Here is an 18,989-nt window from a genome sequence, read left to right as displayed (position 1 = left end):
TGGCCCTAGCTCACCATAGCTATATAGGTACAATGTAGTTCATCACGAGTTCACCCAGGAGCAGAGAAGAAGATTTTCAAACAATTTCTGCATTTTCTTTATATAACCAATAGAGCCCCGCCCCAACATCAGAACCCCTGACCCTGGGGCCATATAATTCACAATTTTGGAAGAGGCACTCTTGCTCATCATAACTATGTACTTAGTTAGTTTACTTAATACCCAGGAGCAGAAAAGAAAATGTTCAAAGAAATCATGCATTTTCACTATATAATCTATGTAGCCCCTCCCTAGCATTAGAACCCCTGACCCTGGGGCCACGAATTTCACAATTTTGGTAGAGGACTCAATGCTTATTACATTCATGCCAACAGTTTGCCTGCTTGATGTCCAGGAGTATAGAAAGAGATTTTTAAAGATTGCACTAATTTTTGTGGTTTTAGCCCCACCCCTCAAGCCCCAGGGGGGCGGGGACCACGAAATTCACAATTTTTGTTCCCCTTGACCAATAGATGCTGTATACCAAATTTGGTTGAAATTGGTTCAGTGGTTTAAGAGAAAAAGTTGAAAATGTTCAAATGTTAACACACGACACACGACGATGGACAAAAACGGATAGCAATAGGACCTAAAAATACTATGTAGGACATATTTCTAACCATTTGATTGTTCAATGATATCATATAAATAAAGAAATAAGAGTAAAATTCTTTGTTATGCATAATAAATACTGTAGAAGCACAGATTTTCGTGGGCATAAAATTTCGTTGTTTTGTCATCAAAAATAATTTCGTGTGCATTTAATTTTGTTGTTTTAAAACTAACCCTATTTAATATATAGTCAGATAAAATTTCGTGTGGGATTTAATTTCGTTGAATTTTGTTAACAATGAAATAAACGAAATTTAATCCCCCACGAATATTTGCGCTTTTACAGTACATGTTTTTATCAATTAATAGGTCCATATTGAAGAAAAAAAAAAACAACATTAAAACAATGAATTACATGTATCAGGCAACAATGGCAAATAACAAATTAAAATATCAATAATTTTTAACAAGTAGAAAGGTCATGAAAGATAATATCTAACAACTAGTGTCTACAATTTGAGTTATTGTGTCCAGTCATTTTGCATTTCCTGCACTTCCAAGTCAATGTCATCAGGAGATTCTATCTTGATGAGGGGATTTTAGACAACTGGATTTGGGCAACTTTCCTTGTTCAAACAATATGGAGCACATCTTCATACAGATACCACTGCTTGCCTGTGTGCATCTAGACCCCTGGGAGGAATCGAAGTAGGAAGAGCATTTGGATCCACTGTAGCACAAGCTTTGAGGACGTTGAAAAAGTCTCTGGCAGGAATACAGTACCAGGATTGTCTTTGTCTTTGTCCATCCTAAAATATTTGAAAGAAAAATGTACATATGTAAAGACATACTATAATTCACTTCAATAATACAAGTGAAGTCCAAATACTTGTACATTTTCATAAGTCTTCTGTGCAAACAATTTTTTTATTGATCTCTGTTGAGTAATGATGTGTTAATTCTGATTACAGTAAAACTTGTTTAGTATGAACACGGATATTGCGAATTCACGGAAATACCGAATTTATCTTGGATGCCCAAATACAGATTTTAATTTCACACCCTTTATTAGGTCACTAACTGACTGTGTTATGAATTTATACGGCTGAAGACCTTTTTCAATATGAAAAAAATATTTATGCACTTTATGAAAATATTAAGTTTTAATCCAATAAAAATCAACATAATACCTTTACGGTAACAAGTAATTCAACTAAACTACCTATGCAAAACCTTTCTTAGCCGCAATTTTTATTTACAATAACAACGCTTTGAAAGGAATGGCGTGCCCAATTTTCATATAACTCCTCGACGGTGATGTAACATGGAAATTTTCAAGGCATCATGTGATCAGCCTTTATTCAATCAGCATTCTACAAATTTATCTGAAGCGGGATAAACTAAATTGTTATTCTAATTTATATATGAAATAAAATATATAATATATTTATATTTAATTAATTTAGGTTTTCTTCCTTCTAAAATTTCAAAACTTTACTTTTTCCTTTCTCGAAATATTTACCTTATGAATTTGTTGTTCTTGTTTTGTCCACTGCAATACTTCTCCAAGACCATGGTGATGCAACATACTGGTTACTGTGTTTGCTCCTTTATTTGAGTGTTGAGCTTCATCGACAAGAAGAAATATCGGGCGTACCTACAAATGAATTACAGCTGTATATTTTGGATATGGATGATAGTATTTATTTATTTATCAATGTTTTGTCACAAACAAATGATAAACAAGAGATGTTTGTAAAACACTTATGCCCCCCTCCCCCCAAACTGGAATTTTTCCAAGTCGAAAAGGGCATAGCTCTGTCAGAAATGGCGCAATTGTACATGTACCTAAAACAGAACTTGACCAAGATCTGTATACCAAATTTCATTTTAGTATGTGCAACCTCTGCAAAGAAAATGAAAGGAAACAGCAAATAATTGGAATTTTTTTCTAAGTTCAAGGGGAATAACTCTGTCAAAAATGGTGCAATGGTATGCAAAACAAAATTTGATCTAGATACTCATCTGATAAATCTGTATACAAAATTTCATCTCAGTATGTGCAACGATTGTGAAGAAAATGAACGGAAACTGCAAATAATTGGAATTTTTATAAGTCCAAGGGGCATAAGTCTGTGAATAATGGCGGGAACGTACCCAAACCAAAACTTGACCTAGATATTTATGTGATATATCTGTATACCAAATTTCATTTCAGTATGTGCAACGGTTGCGAAGAAAATGAACGGAAACTAAGTGGACCGACAGACCGACGGACCGACAGACAGCAGCAAAGCAATATGCCCTCCCTTCTTCGAAGGGGGGCATAATAAATAAATTTGAATGAAATAAATTATAAATTCAAATAAGCAACTAATTAATTATATCAAATAAATCCAAATATACATATACCTGATCCCTCGGAGCAAATGCCAAAGCAATTTGACATTTCCTTGATGTTTAAAATAACAAGGGCCCAACTTGCTGTGCATAGTGAGGGTAATGCCCCAAGCTGGTGTGCATATAAGGAAAATTGTAATAAACTTGGTCTTCAAGGTACAAGGTGGGTGGATAAAAAACAAAAATGAGTTAAATCAAAAACAACTCGGTAATGACTTTATCAAAAAGATCTACAGGTAATTGATTATATTAATGCATAGTTTAATCTTAATACAATGAAGTACATTTCTCAGAAATATTTTCATGGTCATCTTATACTTTGCCAGCCTTTAAAGTTCAAACAAATATATATTAAAAAAATGGATTTCTTATTAAACAGAAAATATAAAATTTAATATGTATTTTTATTCATACGTGTAGTTGTGTTACCTCTCGATTTTTTTTCTAGACTGAATTGGCTAAATGTTGACTTCACTTTAGCACTCTGATCCCTGTAATGATCGATTTCTCTGTGTCTTCATGTGTTCAAAATGTCTCTTACTTAGTTAATAATTCCTCCTTTTCTTCCTCATTCAAGTTGCCACTGTATACTTCAGTCATTGTGGCTTATTTCGTTATCACACTCATCATCAGTGTCATCATCACTTTCATCAGATGTAGCTGAACATTCAACTGTTCAAAACCGTCATTTCAAAAGAAATTTCCTCTTTAAACTCGTACTCGTAGTCGTCCTGGTCTATTATTGAAGGGGGGAATGGTACTTGCACTCGAAAACACTACTCTGGCTCATACTTACATAAGATAAGCACAGTCGGCAGAATATCGAACAGAAGTTTACTTTGACAACGGAATATTGGTGCTCGGCCCAAATTTGCAGACAACTCGGCTCACACAAAAGACACCTCGGTCCAAACAAAAATATATTATTTTAATTAAATATATTCATAATTTATGCTGTTATAATATATCTATGAAATGCAAAAGAAAATTAATTTGATACATTTGCAATCTTCCAAGACGGCAAATTGACGGTAATTAAAGAAAGACAATTCATTAGTAACTTGATCATAAGTGCTAATCATTAAACAAACAAGAAGATGCGGTACATCCTTTTGGAGTCTCGAGCGCGTGTCATATGGGGTGGTGACTATGAGGAGTTAATTACGAGAAGCCATAATTGGGAGACTTACTCATGTTAATGAAAAGTTTCTTTAAGAAACCCTTGTTGATATTTTATTAAATTGATTTGAAAAAAAATAGGCCTATGAGTTTTTAAAATTAAGCAGTAAAATATATATATATATATATATATATATATATATATATATATATATATATATATATATATATATATATATATATATATATATATATATATATATATATATATATATAAAATAAACAATTTAAATCAATAAATCTTGAAAACCAGGGCATAAACTTCTGTGTAGACCTATTACATATACCTCCCAATCAACGGATTGTAATTTGATGTTGTACTGTGGTTATGTTAGAAAATACTGAAATATTGAAATTATATTTATAGTATACGTATAGTGATTACATTACCGTGGCATAGAAAGTAAAAAAAAAATTAAACTAATTTAAACAAACTAAATTTAATTTTATTCCTAACGGGCCGAGCAGTCTTCGGTATGGGCCGAGGTGTCAATGATTTTGAGCCGACCTGTCAGGGCCGAGGTGTCAACCAGCACGGGCCGAGGTGTCGTTGGGCCGAGTAGTCTGTCTACCGTCTATATACACGACCGTCGTGCATATAATTTCAATGACTATTCGCACGACCGTCGTGCATATAATTTCAATGACTATTCGCACGACCGTCGTGCATATAATTTCAATGACTATTCGCACGACCGTCGTGCATATAATTTCAATGACTATTCGCACGACCGTCGTGTATATAATTTCAATGACTATTTACACGACCGTCGTGTAAAACATCAAACATGCATTGTGTAATGGTTAGGGCCGTGGATATCGGCCTGGATAGCTCAGTTGGTAGAGCACCTGACTAGAGATACAGGGGTCCCGGGTTCGATTCCCGGTCCAGCCATGCATTTTCTCCTTTCCTGTTACAGATTTGGTGCCGTGCCATGCCCTGGAATTGACAGGTGAAAGACCTGCCAGGGATGAGCCTGGTCTTTGGAGGGCCAAAGACCTTTAAGGAGGGAGGAATGTAATGGTTAGGGCCGTGGATATCGGCCTGGATAGCTCAGTTGGTAGAGCACCTGACTAGAGATACAGGGGTCCCGGGTTCGATTCCCGGTCCAGCCATGCATTTTCTCCTTTCCTGTTACAATTGTATTTATCTTTCCTTGTTTGAAGTGCGAGACGGTTCGTCCCCACAGACCGTTCGCACTGAGGCGTTTCGTCCCAATATTACTTGGTTACATGTATCCGTTGTATTTAGTAATTGTCACTTGTTGACAGAAATCATTTACTTGTTATTGGCTTTTGAACTTTGTTGAATTAATTAAACCATTTGTTTTAATCAATTAAGGATATGGATTCTGAAAAAGAACATGAACAAAAGACCTGACGCACTGATTTCATGCAAACATCTCAGTGCCAGTGGTGCGGATATCTTGTATAATTTGGGAAATATTGCGAACAAATGATGCACAACCTAAATAAAATAAATTTATTTCCTAACTATATTAGGAAATAAAATCGAGAATCTCTCTTTATATTATTGTATATAAATGACCTCAATACATGTATATTGTCTGTCAAAAGGCATTTGAATTTAATTTTTAAAAAATAATTGTCAAACCTGCTTTTTTATGACCTTATGTTACTTAAAAAAAGAACGAAACAAAATTTTATTAATTTTACTTAATTTACCTTAATTACACTGAAACTGCATGAATCAGACGCCAAATAAACGTAATTATATCTGCACATGGATAACTATTTTATACGTATTTTTGATTAGTGGAAAGAAGGTGATTTTTTTGTGAGAACCGTAAAGTTTCCTCTCTTCATTATATATATATGATCTATACTGAGTATATGGTATATATAGTTATATGTACTAGAAATTTATACAGAATTTCTATCTGGTGCTGACATCTTTATTCATAAAAAATGATGATGATGATGAATTAAATCTTGCGTATTCAATTAAAGTTCTTTCTTTGAGAAATGCAATAAATCAAAAAGAAAGTTCAGTTATGCTACGGAAAATGTCTTTGAACTGGATATCAGTTCCTTTGCATCTCCCATAGTTTATCAGTTCATAAATTTTATTGTTGGCATTTTCCTCCTTTCTTCTATCCTGGTATGTAATTCCGTGAAACATTATGTCAACTATTTATTAACTAAGTTGAAAGAAGAAGAAATTAAATTCCAACGGTTGTCATAGTATGATAAAATCATTATGCAGGTGTATAGAGATCTCAGTTGAGTCTCAGAATCTGTATGCAGTTGTAAATGGGAGGAGTCTAGGTCAATATCCAATCACTTTGCTTACAAAGAAGAATAACTATATCCCCAGAAATGAAAGAAAGTCGCAATGAAAGAAGAAATATAATTAATGAATATTAGTCCTTCTCCAAAGCTGTCGGCTGATATCGGGTGGCTGATTAAATTTTTTTTCTTGTGACGTTTACCTTGGGTGGCAGTATTAACAAGACTTTTTACGTTGAACTTAAATATCTTGAGTTGTTTTAGCGGGAAACTTTAGATATGTTTTAAGTTAGATAAGATGAACGAGGGAGATGAATTCAACTCATTTGAGGAGTTTCAAGACAAACTAGGAGACTTATTGTTCACAGAACAATAAGAGGTCTTTCCACCTTTTTAAATTTTTTAGTTTTATATTTCACTCTCTAATTTAATTTTAAGGGAAATGGCTTAAGACAAGAAAATGAAAATTATTTTTTTTTTGTGAAATGACCTTGACCTTTGACCTTGATCAGATCTTCAAGGTCAAAGGTCAAGGGTCACAATGCAATTGACCCCATGCCTCTACGACATTGTGTACTAAAGTAAAAAGTTTGGATATTAAGTGTAAAGAAGTTAAAGGGCAATAAATCATATAAGGGGTCATTCGATCCTTTAGTACTTATACAATGAAGGTGTGTCAAAAGACCCCTAAGACATTAGTGAAGGTTTCATGCCTCTACGGTCTACGGTTTTGAAGTAGTAGCGATAACAATGTTTTTCGCATAAGGGGCAATAACTTTTGATAGGGTCAATCTTGGGGAACAAGAATGAAATCTTTGAAATAGATTGCAGAGTACATATTAATGATGCAAAGATTGATTGCATATGTTAAAAGACAAAAGATATATAAAAAGAGCTTAATTTCTCATTTTTGGAATGACCTTGACCTTTGACCTTGACAAAATATTCAAGATCAAAGGTCAAGAGTCACAATGCAATTGACCCCATGCTTCTACCATTTATAGTTTTCAAGATACAAGGTTTAATAGTAAGTATAAAGAAGTTAAAGGGCAATAACTCATATAAGGGGTCATCAGAATCTTTTGCACTTATATTATGAAGTTAGGACTAAAGACCCTTAAGACATTAGTAAAGGTTTGGTGTCTCTAGGGTGTACAGTTTCGGAGGAGTAGCGATAACAAGGTTTTTCGCACAAGGGGCAATAACTTTTAAAAGGTTTAATTTTAGGGGACAAGAATGAAATCTTTGAAACAGTTTTAAGAGTACATATTAATGATGCATAGACATTAAGTATATATTAAAAGACAAAAGAGATACAAAAAGAGCTTATTTTCTCATTTTTGGAATGACCTTGACCTTTGACCTTAACACGAAGTTTAAGGTCAAAGGTCAATGAATCTTATGCAGGTGGTCCCATGTCTCTACGACTTCTTGTTTTGAAAATTTTTAATTATTTGTGAAATTCAAAAAGTTTCAGGGGCAATAACTCATTGAAGGGGTCACCGAATACTTTCGCAATGAATAGATTGAAGAGTCCCCAAAATTGGTCGAAGACATTCATGAAGGTTTCATACCTCTGCGATTTACGGTTTCTGAGGAGTAGCGATAACAAGCATTTCTTGCGAAAGGGGCAATAACTACGAAAGCGGTTAAGGTTCATTTACGCAGGGTCAACTGCAAACATCTTTTACAGAGTACATTCCTATGAACTATAAATCTTTTCGATATATCTTCAAACAAAAAAACATGCGGCGGAAAAATAATAAAAAAAAAAAAGAACTAGTAGACTAATTGTTCACTGAACAATTAGAAGGTCTTTCCACCCACCCCCACCACCCCCCACCCCCCTTTTTTTTGTTTCCATGTCCCATGTCTCTATCACTTCTCGTTTTGAAAATTTTTAATTATTTCTAAAATTCAAAAAGTTTCAGGGACAATAACTCATTGAAGGAGTCACCGAAGACTTTCGCAATGAATAGATTCCAGAATCCTCTCAATTAGTCGAAGACTTTAGTGAAGGTTTCATATTTGTACGGTTTATGGTTTCGCAGTAGTAGCGATAACAAGGTTTTCCGCACAAAGGGCGATAACTTTTAATAGAGTCAATCTTACGGAATACAAATTGAATCTTTAAAATAGTTTTAAGAGTACATATTAATGATGCTAAACCAGTTTGTATATGTTAAAAGACAAAAAAGATATAAAAAGAGCTCAATTTCTCAATTTTGGAATGACCTTGACCTTTGACCTTTACATGATTTTAAGTTCAAAGCTCAATGAATCTTATGCAGTTGGTCCCATGTCTCTATCACTTCTCGTTTTGAAAATTTTTAATTATTTCTAAAATTCAAAAAGTTTCAGGGGCAATAACTCATTGAAGGAGTCACCGAATACTTTCGCCATGAATAGATTCCAGAATCCTCTCAATTAGTCGAAGACTTTAGTGAAGGTTTGGTGTCTATACGGTCTACGGTTTCGGAGGAGTAGCGATAACAAGCATTTCTTGCGTAAAGGGAAATAACTTCGAAAGGGGTCAAAGTTCAAACAAGGGCTGTCGTTTTTCAGAATAACTTTTGATATCCAGTTTCATGAACTATAAAGTTTTTCGATAAGTCTTGCGGTTTCAAAAGTCCGGGAAGAAAAATAATAATAATAAACATAAGCATTTCAAGAGGTCTTTCCACAGAAAGGTGGAAAGACCTAATAAACATAAGCATTTCAAGAGGTCTTTCCACAGGAAGGTGGAAAGACCTAATAATAATAAACATAAGCATTTCAAGAGGTCTTTCCACAGAAAGGTGGAAAGCCCTAACTAGTAGACTAATTGTTCACTGAACAATTAGAAGGTCTTTCCACCCCCCCATCCCCCACCCCCCTCTTTTTTTTGTTTCCATGTCCCATGTCTCTATCACTTCTCGTTTTGAAAATTTTTAATTATTTCTATAATTCAAAAAGTTTCAGGGACAATAACTCATTGAAGGAGTCACCGAAGACTTTCGCAATGAATAGATTCCAGAATCCTCTCAATTAGTCGAAGACATTAGTGAAGGTTTCATTTTTGTACGGTTTATGGTTTCGCAGTAGTAGCGATAACAAGGTTTTCCGCACAAAGGGCGATAACTTTTAATAGAGTCAATCTTACGGAAAACAAATTGAATCTTAAAATTAGTTTTAAGAGTACATATTAATGATGCTAAGCCAGTTTGTATATGTTAAAAGACAAAAAAGATATAAAAAGAGCTCAATTTCTCAATTTTGGAATGACCTTGACCTTTGACCTTTACATGATTTTAAGTTCAAAGCTCAATGAATCTTATGCAGTTGGTCCCATGTCTCTATCACTTCTTGTTTTGAAAATTTTTAATAATTTCTAAAATTCAAAAAGTTTCAGGGGCAATAACTCATTGAAGGAGTCACCGAATACTTTCGCAATGAATAGGTTCCAGAATCCTCTCAATTAGTCGAAGACTTTAGTGAAGGTTTCATATTTGTACGGTTTATGGTTTCGCAGTAGTAGCGATAACAAGGTTTTCCGCACAAAGGGCGATAACTTTTAATAGAGTCAATCTTACGGAATACAAATTGAATCTTTAAAATAGTTTTAAGAGTACATATTAATGATGCTAAGCCAGTTTGTAAAAAGACAAAAAAGATATAAAAAGAGCTCAATTTCTCAATTTTGGAATGACCTTGACCTTTGACCTTTACACGATTTTAAGTTCAAAGCTCAATGAATCTTATGCAGTTGGTCCCATGTCTCTATCACTTCTTGTTTTGAAAATTTTTAATAATTTCTAAAATTCAAAAAGTTTCAGGGGCAATAACTCATTGAAGGAGTCACCGAATCCTTTTGCAATGAATAGATTCCAGAATCTTCTCAATTAGTCGAAGACTTTAGTGAAGGTTTCATATTTGTACGGTTTATGGTTTCGCAGTAGTAGCGATAACAAGGTTTTCCGCACACAGGGCGATAACTTTTAATACAGTCAATTTTACGGAATACAAATTGAATCTTTAAAATAGTTTTAAGAGTACATATTAATGATGCTAAGCCAGTTTGTATATGTTAAAAGACAAAAAAGATATAAAAAGAGCTCAATTTCTTAATTTTGGAATGACCTTGACCTTTGACCTTTACACGATTTTAAGTTCAAAGCTCAATGAATCTTATGCAGTTGGTCCCATGTCTCTATCACTTCTCGTTTTGAAAATTTTTAATTATTTCTAAAATTCAAAAAGTTTCAGGGGCAATAACTCATTGAAGGAGTCATGGAATACTTTCGCAATGAATAGATTCCAGAATCCTCTCAATTAGTCGAAGACTTTAGTGAAGGTTTCATATTTGTACGGTTTATGGTTTTGCAGTAGTAGCGATAACAATGTTTTCCGCACAAAGGGCGATAACTTTTAATAGAGTCAATCTTACGGAATACAAATTAAATCTTTAAAATAGTTTTAAGAGTACATATTAATGATGCTAAGCCAGTTTGTAAAAAGACAAAAAAGATATAAAAAGAGCTCAATTTCTTAATTTTGGAATGACCTTGACCTTTGACCTTTACACGATTTTAAGTTCAAAGCTCAATGAATCTTATGCAGTTGGTCCCATGTCTCTATCACTTCTCGTTTTGAAAATTTTTAATAATTTCTAAAATTCAAAAAGTTTCAGGGGCAATAACTCTTTGAAGGAGTCACCGAATACTTTCGCAATGATAGATTCCAGAATCCTCTCAATTAGTCGAAGACTTTAGTGAAGGTTTCATATTTGTACGGTTTATGGTTTCGCAGTAGTAGCGATAACAAGGTTTTCCGCACAAAGGGCGATAACTTTTAATAGAGTCAATCTTACGGAATACAAATTGAATCTTTAAAATAGTTTTAAGAGTACATATTAATGATGCTAAGCCAGTTTGTATATGTTTAAAGACAAAAAAGATATAAAAAGAGCTCAATTTCTCAATTTTGGAATGACCTTGACCTTTGACCTTTACATGATTTTAAGTTCAAAGCTCAATGAATCCTATGCAGTTGGTCCAATGTCTCTATCACTTCTCGTTTTGAAAATTTTCAATAATTTCTAAAATTCAAAAAGTTTCAGGGGCATATCACTGATGTATAGACATTAAGTATATGTTGAAAGACAAAAGTGATACAAAAAGAGCTAATTTTCTCATTTTTGGAATGACCTTGACCTTTGACCTTTACATGAATTTTAAGGTCAAAGGTCAATAAATCTTATGCAGTTAGTCTTATGTCTCTACGACTTGTCGTTTTAAAAATTTTTAATTATTTGTAAAATTCAAAAAGTTTCAGGGGCAATAACTGATTGAAGGGGTCACCGAATACTTTTGCACTGAATAGATGAAGAGTCCTCTCAATTAGTCAAAGACTTTAGTAAAGGTTTCAGATCTCTACGGCTTATGGTTTCGGAGAAGTAGCGATAACAAGCATTTTTTGTGAAAGGGGCAATAACTTCGAAAGCGGTCAAGGTTCATTTACGCAGGGTCAACTGCAATAATCTTTTTTGGAGTACATTCTTATGGACTATAAATCTCTTCGATATATCTTGAAACTCAAAATCACACGGCGGAAAAATAAGAAGAATAATAAGAAACAGAAGAATACCAATAGGTCTTTCCACGGAAAGGTGGAAAGACCTAATAATAAACAGAAGAATATCAATAGGTCTTTCCACAGAAAGGTGGAAAGACCTAATAAAAAAGAATAATTAAATTCCAAGCAAAAGAAACCAAAACTCCCTTAAAGCATAGAAAAAATGAAAATTTAACAAAAAAAAATGAATGACCTTGACCTTTGACCTTGAAAAAATATTCAAGGTCAAAGGTCAAGGGTCACAATGCAGTTGTCCCCATGCCTCTATGATTTATACTTTTCAAGTCATAAGGTTTAATAGTAAGTACAAAAAACTTAAAGGGCAATAACTCATATAAGGGGTCATCAGATCCATTTGCACTTATACAGTGAGTTAGGCCTAAAGACCCTTATGACATTAGTGAAGTTTTGGTGTCTCTACAGTCTACGGATTTGGAGGAGTAGCGATAACAAGGTTTTCTGCACAAGGGGCAATAACTTTTTCAAGGGTTAATATTAGGGGACAAGAGTGAAATCTTTGAAACAGTTTTAAGAGTACATATTAATGATGCATAGACATTAAGTATATGTTGAAAGACAAAAGAGATATAAAAAGAGCTAAATTTCTCATTTTTGGAATGACCTTGACCTTTGACCTTTACATGAATTTGAAGGTCAAAGGTCAATGAATCATATGCAGTTGGTCCCTTGTCTCTACGACTTGTTATTTTGAAAATTTTTAATTTTTTGTTAAATTTAAAAAGTTTCAGGGGCAATAACTCATTGAAGGGGTCACCGAATGCTTTCGCACTGAATAGATTGACGAGTCCCCATAATTTGGCAAAGCCATGGGTGAAGGTTTCATACCTCTACGGTTTACGGTTTTGAAGGAGTAGCAATAACAAGTATTTCTTTCAAAAGGGGCAATAACTTCGAAAGCGATCAAGGTTCATTTACGCAGGGTGAACTGCAATAATCTTTTATGGAGTACATTCTTATGGACTATAAATCTTTTCGATAAATCTTCAAACAAAAAATCATGCGGCGGAAAAATAATAAAAACTAGGAGACTTATTGTTCACAGAACAATAAGAGGTCTTTCCACCTTTTGAATTTCAATTTAATTTAATATTTATCTATTTAAAATTAAATTTCATAAAAAAGAAACCAGGAATGGCTTAAAAGAAGAAAAAATTGAAAATGAATTTTTTTTGGTGAGCTTGACCTTTGACCTTCAAATCATATTCAAGGTCAAAGGTCAAAGGTCACATTGCAATTCACCCCATGTCTCTATGACTTATAGTTTTAAAGTTACAAGGTTTAATAATTAGCACAAAAGCATTTAAGGGCAGTAACTCATTCAAGGAGTCACCAGACCCTTTGGCACTTGAACATAAAAGTTTTGCCTTAAGTCCCATAAGACATTAGAGAAGGTTTTGTGTCTTTGCGGTTTACGGTTTTGGAGCAATAGCAATTAAAATTTTTTTCGTACAAGGGGCAATAATTTTTGATAGGGTCAATCTTAAGGGACGAGAATGAAATCTAAGAAACAGTTTTAAAAGTACATATTAATGATGCATAGACATTAAGCATATGTTGAAAGACAAAAGAGCTATAAAAAGAGCTAAATTTCTAAGTTTCGGAATGACCTTGACCTTTGACCTTTACATGAATTTTAAGCTCAAAGGTCAATGAATCTTATGCAGTTGGGCTCATGTCTCTATACCTTCTCGTTTTGAAAATTTTTAATTATTTGTAAAATTCAAAGACTTTCAGGGGCAATAACTCATTGAAGAAGTCACCGAAGACTTTTGCAATGAATAGATTCCAGAATCCTCTCAATTAGTCGAAGACTTTAGTGAAGGTTTCATATTTGTACGGTTTATGGTTTTGCAGTAGTAGCGATAACAATGTTTTCCGCACAAAGGGCGATAACTTTTAATAGAGTCAATCTTACGGAATACAAATTAAATCTTTAAAATAGTTTTAAGAGTACATATTAATGATGCTAAGCCAGTTTGTAAAAAGACAAAAAAGATATAAAAAGAGCTCAATTTCTTAATTTTGGAATGACCTTGACCTTTGACCTTTACACGATTTTAAGTTCAAAGCTCAATGAATCTTATGCATTTGGTCCCATGTCTCTATCACTTCTCGTTTTGAAAATTATTAATTATTTCTACAATTCAAAAAGTTTCAGGGGCAATAACTCTTTGAAGGAGTCACCGAATACTTTCGCAATGAATAGATTCCAGAATCCTCTCAATTAGTCGAAGACTTTAGTGAAGGTTTCATATTTGTACGGTTTATGGTTTCGCAGTAGTAGCGATAACAAGGTTTTCCGCACAAAGGGCTATAACTTCTAATAGGGTCAATCTTACGCAATACTAATTGAATCTTTAAAATAGCTTTAAAAGTACATATTAATGATGTCAAGACAGTTTGTATATGTTAAAAGACAAAAAAAGATATAAAAAGAGCTTAATTTCTAAGTTTTGGAATGACCTTGACCTTTGACCTTTACATGAATTTTAAGCTCAAAGGTCAATGAATCTTATGCAGTTGGGCTCATGTCTCTATACCTTCTCGTTTTGAAAATTTTTAATTATTTGTAAAATTCAAAGACTTTCAGGGGCAATAACTCATTGACGAAGTCACCGAAGACTTTCGCAATGAATAGATTCCAGAATTCTCTCAATTAGTCGAAGACTTAAGTGAAGGTTTCATATTTGTACGGTTTATGGTTTCGAAGGAGGAGCGATAACAAGCATTTCTTGCGAAAGGGGCAATAACTTTGAAAGCGGTCAGAGTTCATACGCGTTGGGTCAAATTTGATCCTAACTTTTAATGACCTTTACGATGAACAAAATTTTTTTTCGATAAATGTCGAAACAAAAAATCAGCGGAAGAAAAATAATAGGAATAATAATAAACATAAGCAAATCAATAGGTCTTTCCACAGAAAGGTGGAAAGACCTAAAAAAAAATAAAAAAGAATAACTAGGAGACTCATTGTTCACAGAACAATAAGAGGTCTTTCCACCTTCTTTGAATTTTAAATTTGTTTTATACATGACTCCTAAAAATTAAATTCCATGAAAAAGAAACCAGAACTCTCTTGAAGCATAAAAAAAATGAAAATTAAAAAAAAAAATGAATGACCTTGACCTTTGACCTTGAAAAAATATTCAAGGTGAAATGTCAAGGGTCACAATGCAGTTGCCCCCATGCTTCTATGCCTTATAGTTTTCAAGTTATAAGGATTTATAGTAAGTACAAAGAACTTAAAGGGTAATAACTCATATAAGGGGTCATCAGATATATTTGCACTTGTACAGTGAAGTAAGACCTAAATACCCTTAAGATATTAGTAAAGGTTTGGTGTCTCTACAGTCTACGGTTTCGGAGAAGTAGCGATAACAAGGTTTTTCACACAAGGGGCGATAACTTTTAAAAGGATTAAAATTAGGGGACAAGAGTGAAATCTTTGAAACAGTTTTAAGAGTACATATTAATGATGCATAGACATTAAGTATATGTTGAAAGACAAAAGAGATATAAAAAGAGCTAAATTTTCCATTTTTGGAATGACCTTGACCTGTGACCTTTACATGAATTTGAAGGTCAAAGGTCAATGAATCTTATGCAGTTGGTCCCATGTCTCTACGACTTGTCGTTTTGAAAATTTTTAATTATTTGTAATATTCAAAAAGTTTCAGGGGCAATAACTCATTGAAGGGGTCACCGAATACTTTCGCAATGAATAGATTGAAGAGTCCCCATAATTAGGCAAAGCCATTGGTGAAGGTTTCATACCTTTACGGTTAACAGTTTCAGAGGAGTAGCGATAACAAGGGTTTTTAGCACAAGGGGCAACAACTTTTTAAAGGGTCAATCTTAGGGGCCAAGAATTATATCTTCTAAAGAGTTTCAAAAGTACATATTAAAGACATAAGATAGAAAGTATATGTTTAAGGACATAAGAGCTATTAAGAGAAATTTATTTCTCATATTTGGAATGACCTTGAACTTTGACCTTGAATTGAATTTGAAGGCAAAGGGTCATTGAATGTTATGCAGTTGGTTTCGTGTCTCTACGACTTTTCGTTTTGAAAATTTTTAATTTTTTGTAAAATTTATAAAATTTCAGGGGCAATTACTCATTGAAGGGGTCAAAGAAATCTTTTGCAATGAATAGATTGAAAAGTCTCCTAAATTAGATCAAGACAATGGTGAAGGTTTCGTATCTCTACGGTTTACGGTTTCTGAGGAGTAGCGATAACAAGCTTAACGGTGAAAGGGCCAATAACTGCATAAGGGGTTGAAGTTAAAACATACGGGGTCGTTTTTCGGAATAACTTTATATATCCAGTATCATGAACTAATAAGTTTTTCGATAAGTCTTACGGTCTCAAAAGCTAAGGGGAGAAATAAAATAAAAAGAAGAAGCATTTCAAGAGGTCTTTCCACAGAAAGGTGGAAAGACCTAATAATAAACAGAAGAATATCAATAGGTCTTTCCACAGAAAGGTGGAAAGACCTAATTACTACAATGGTCTACAGCTACGAATGTGATCTGGGTTAAAAGCCACAGCAAAACTGTACAAAGTGCTAACCAAAAACTATCCTCTAAATCAAAAACTTTTGACCAAAAATTCAAGTTTAGAAACGTGCTGTACAAATGTAAACATGGAGGTACCCCGAGAAGATCAGGAAGAGGGTTACGACCAAATCAAAGGTAGGATGATGCTGTTTTTTGTTTGCAATTGTTTTATGAAAATAACGTACAAGACCGCGTGTGGAATAAGTTGAGATCACCGCTCATAAGAAATCGATGTAGTATATATCAATTATAAATTATTATGTAAAAATTTTTTTTTATAAAAAACGAAATAATATAAGTTCTTTAATTACTAATGTGCGTTTTATTTTATTTAATACGATTCATATATGGGTGAAAGAACTGCATTTCTCCTTATCTATGAAATATAAGGGAAGGCAAAAAAGTATACCAAGGCGGAATAAGAATTTCTTATAATACTGGTGTTTAAATCATTAATTGATCAAACAGCTTAAAAACAATATTGGGAATCAAAATGAAAAATGTAGGGGAAAAAAAGGATATTTGGTTATTATTTTCTTTTATGATATGTAGAAAAATGGAATTGAAACTTAAGCCACAATATCATTTTAACATTTGTAAATATAATTACCGGATTGAATTTAAAAAGATATAAGCATAAAATAGTTTAGATTCGACAGTTACTGCATGGTTTTTTTATTTATAAAAATACAGCCCCCCCCCCCCCTTTTTCCTTGATATTGTGTGCCTGCTATTAAATTGTTAAACTGAGTATATATCTTGGCTAATATTTGTGAAACTTTTAATATATCTCGATCATTATATCTACACCATGCATCATTACATCGTCGCTAGCATCATTATTATTTTTAATTAGGCACCAAATACATAAATACCTGTCTCTATATATACAAGAAGTAAAATGTTTTTTTCATACTAAGTACTGTTTTGTCGTACTTTACCACGCAGACAGTTTCTAGCCGAAACTGTGATTTACGCTTATTTTGACAAAATTTAAGGGGGCGCGTTGGGTGCCCCTCCCCCCCTCCTTAAATCCGCCACTGCAGACATGCAACTTCCGTATGTATATATGTCACTGGTAAATTAAAATTATTTGTTCATGCTTATTTTTATGCAAACAATATACGCATAACACACGAAGTCACAAAAAGTAAAACTGCAAAAATAAATTTTTGTTGATATCTGAAAAAGTATACGAAGTTTCTTGAAATAATCTTGAAATAAATGCATTATTTAAATAAAACCCGGCACAGCATGATACGCCAGTCAAAATGTTGTTCATTTTTTTTAATCACAAAAAGAAAGTAATGTCAAAGATTTCCACAATTTTCCCTTTAATTCCAATAATATTTGACCTTTTAGTATTAAAGTTGGCATTAATATTAACAAATGTAACAACCATAGATTTTGAAGCTGGATGTGTAGGACTTTGACAAATGACACTTCATCTTTCATATTTTTGTTATTGTTGATATTTTCAATTTGTTAAAATAATATTGAAGAAAAATGGCATACCAGTAGTAAACCCTATACAATATCAAAATAGTCTTAATAATTTAATACTAAATAATTTAAAATCTGAAAATAAAAAGTTGGCCATCAAATAATATATGCTATAAATGACAAGCAGTTCTGTCTAAAGATAAGAGCTGAGATGCTCTAACATAAATAATCGAGACAGCTAGCCTTCCTACATTGAACTCATTAATTAATCTTTAACGGGATGCATGCCCACTAATTATTCCCAAGGGAATGACGGATGTGTCCAATCCTCTTTATGATCTTAACTGCAATATAAATGCATATTTATTTCTTTCTGTTGAAAACATATTTTATAAATTGTTATGAGAATTTATAGAACCTGCCCCCCTCCCAAAAAAAATAAGAAAACGAAAAAACCTTGTGCAGCAATCTTGATGCAACTTTTTAATAAGGTTACTGTATGCCTTACATTTAAAGAGACTATTTACCTTGAAACATTTTTTGAAAAAATGATTCTGATTTTTTTTTTTTTTTTTTTTTTTTGTAAAATTCGGATTTAATATTTAATTACATGTAAATTTAAAATAAATTCCCCATTTCATTTTTAACAAATACCGGTAGTATCATAATTTAATTATATGGTTATATTCAAGACTGTGATAAATCTACGTACTCAAAGTAAATGAACAATGGCAATTTTATGGTTCAACCTGGATATGATTTTGATTTGCAGTTCCTTCAAGCAAGAATGCAAGGCAAGACTTTTCCTCTCTGTCAACAAGGAGAAAACAAAGCTCGTGGTTCAGAATTTGATTACTGCTCACAACCATGAAGTTAGCAAGTGAGTTTCTCTCAAATATTATCTTTAAGGATTTTTATCAAATCTATATAT

General features: G+C 33.1%; 1 long non-coding RNA gene across 1 annotated transcript; it reads right to left on the bottom strand.

Moving 5' to 3' along the window:
• Positions 1-729: 729 nt before the first annotated feature.
• LOC134282751 (uncharacterized) lies at positions 730-3,141 on the bottom strand. The gene is made up of 3 exons (XR_009995347.1): positions 3,004-3,141; positions 2,114-2,248; positions 730-1,400 (listed from the first exon to the last, which is right to left on the bottom strand). It is a non-coding gene; the product is annotated as an uncharacterized LOC134282751 (long non-coding RNA).
• Positions 3,142-18,989: the final 15,848 nt, after the last annotated feature.

This window comes from Saccostrea cucullata, unplaced genomic scaffold (assembly GCF_032062105.1).
Source record: "Saccostrea cucullata isolate Sc308-1 unplaced genomic scaffold, CSIRO_AGI_Scuc_v1 ctg5123, whole genome shotgun sequence".
In the NCBI taxonomy this organism is placed as follows: domain Eukaryota; kingdom Metazoa; phylum Mollusca; class Bivalvia; order Ostreida; family Ostreidae; genus Saccostrea; species Saccostrea cuccullata.
Note: the sequence above shows the minus strand (reverse complement) of the source record. Positions and strands in the feature narration are given on the sequence as shown.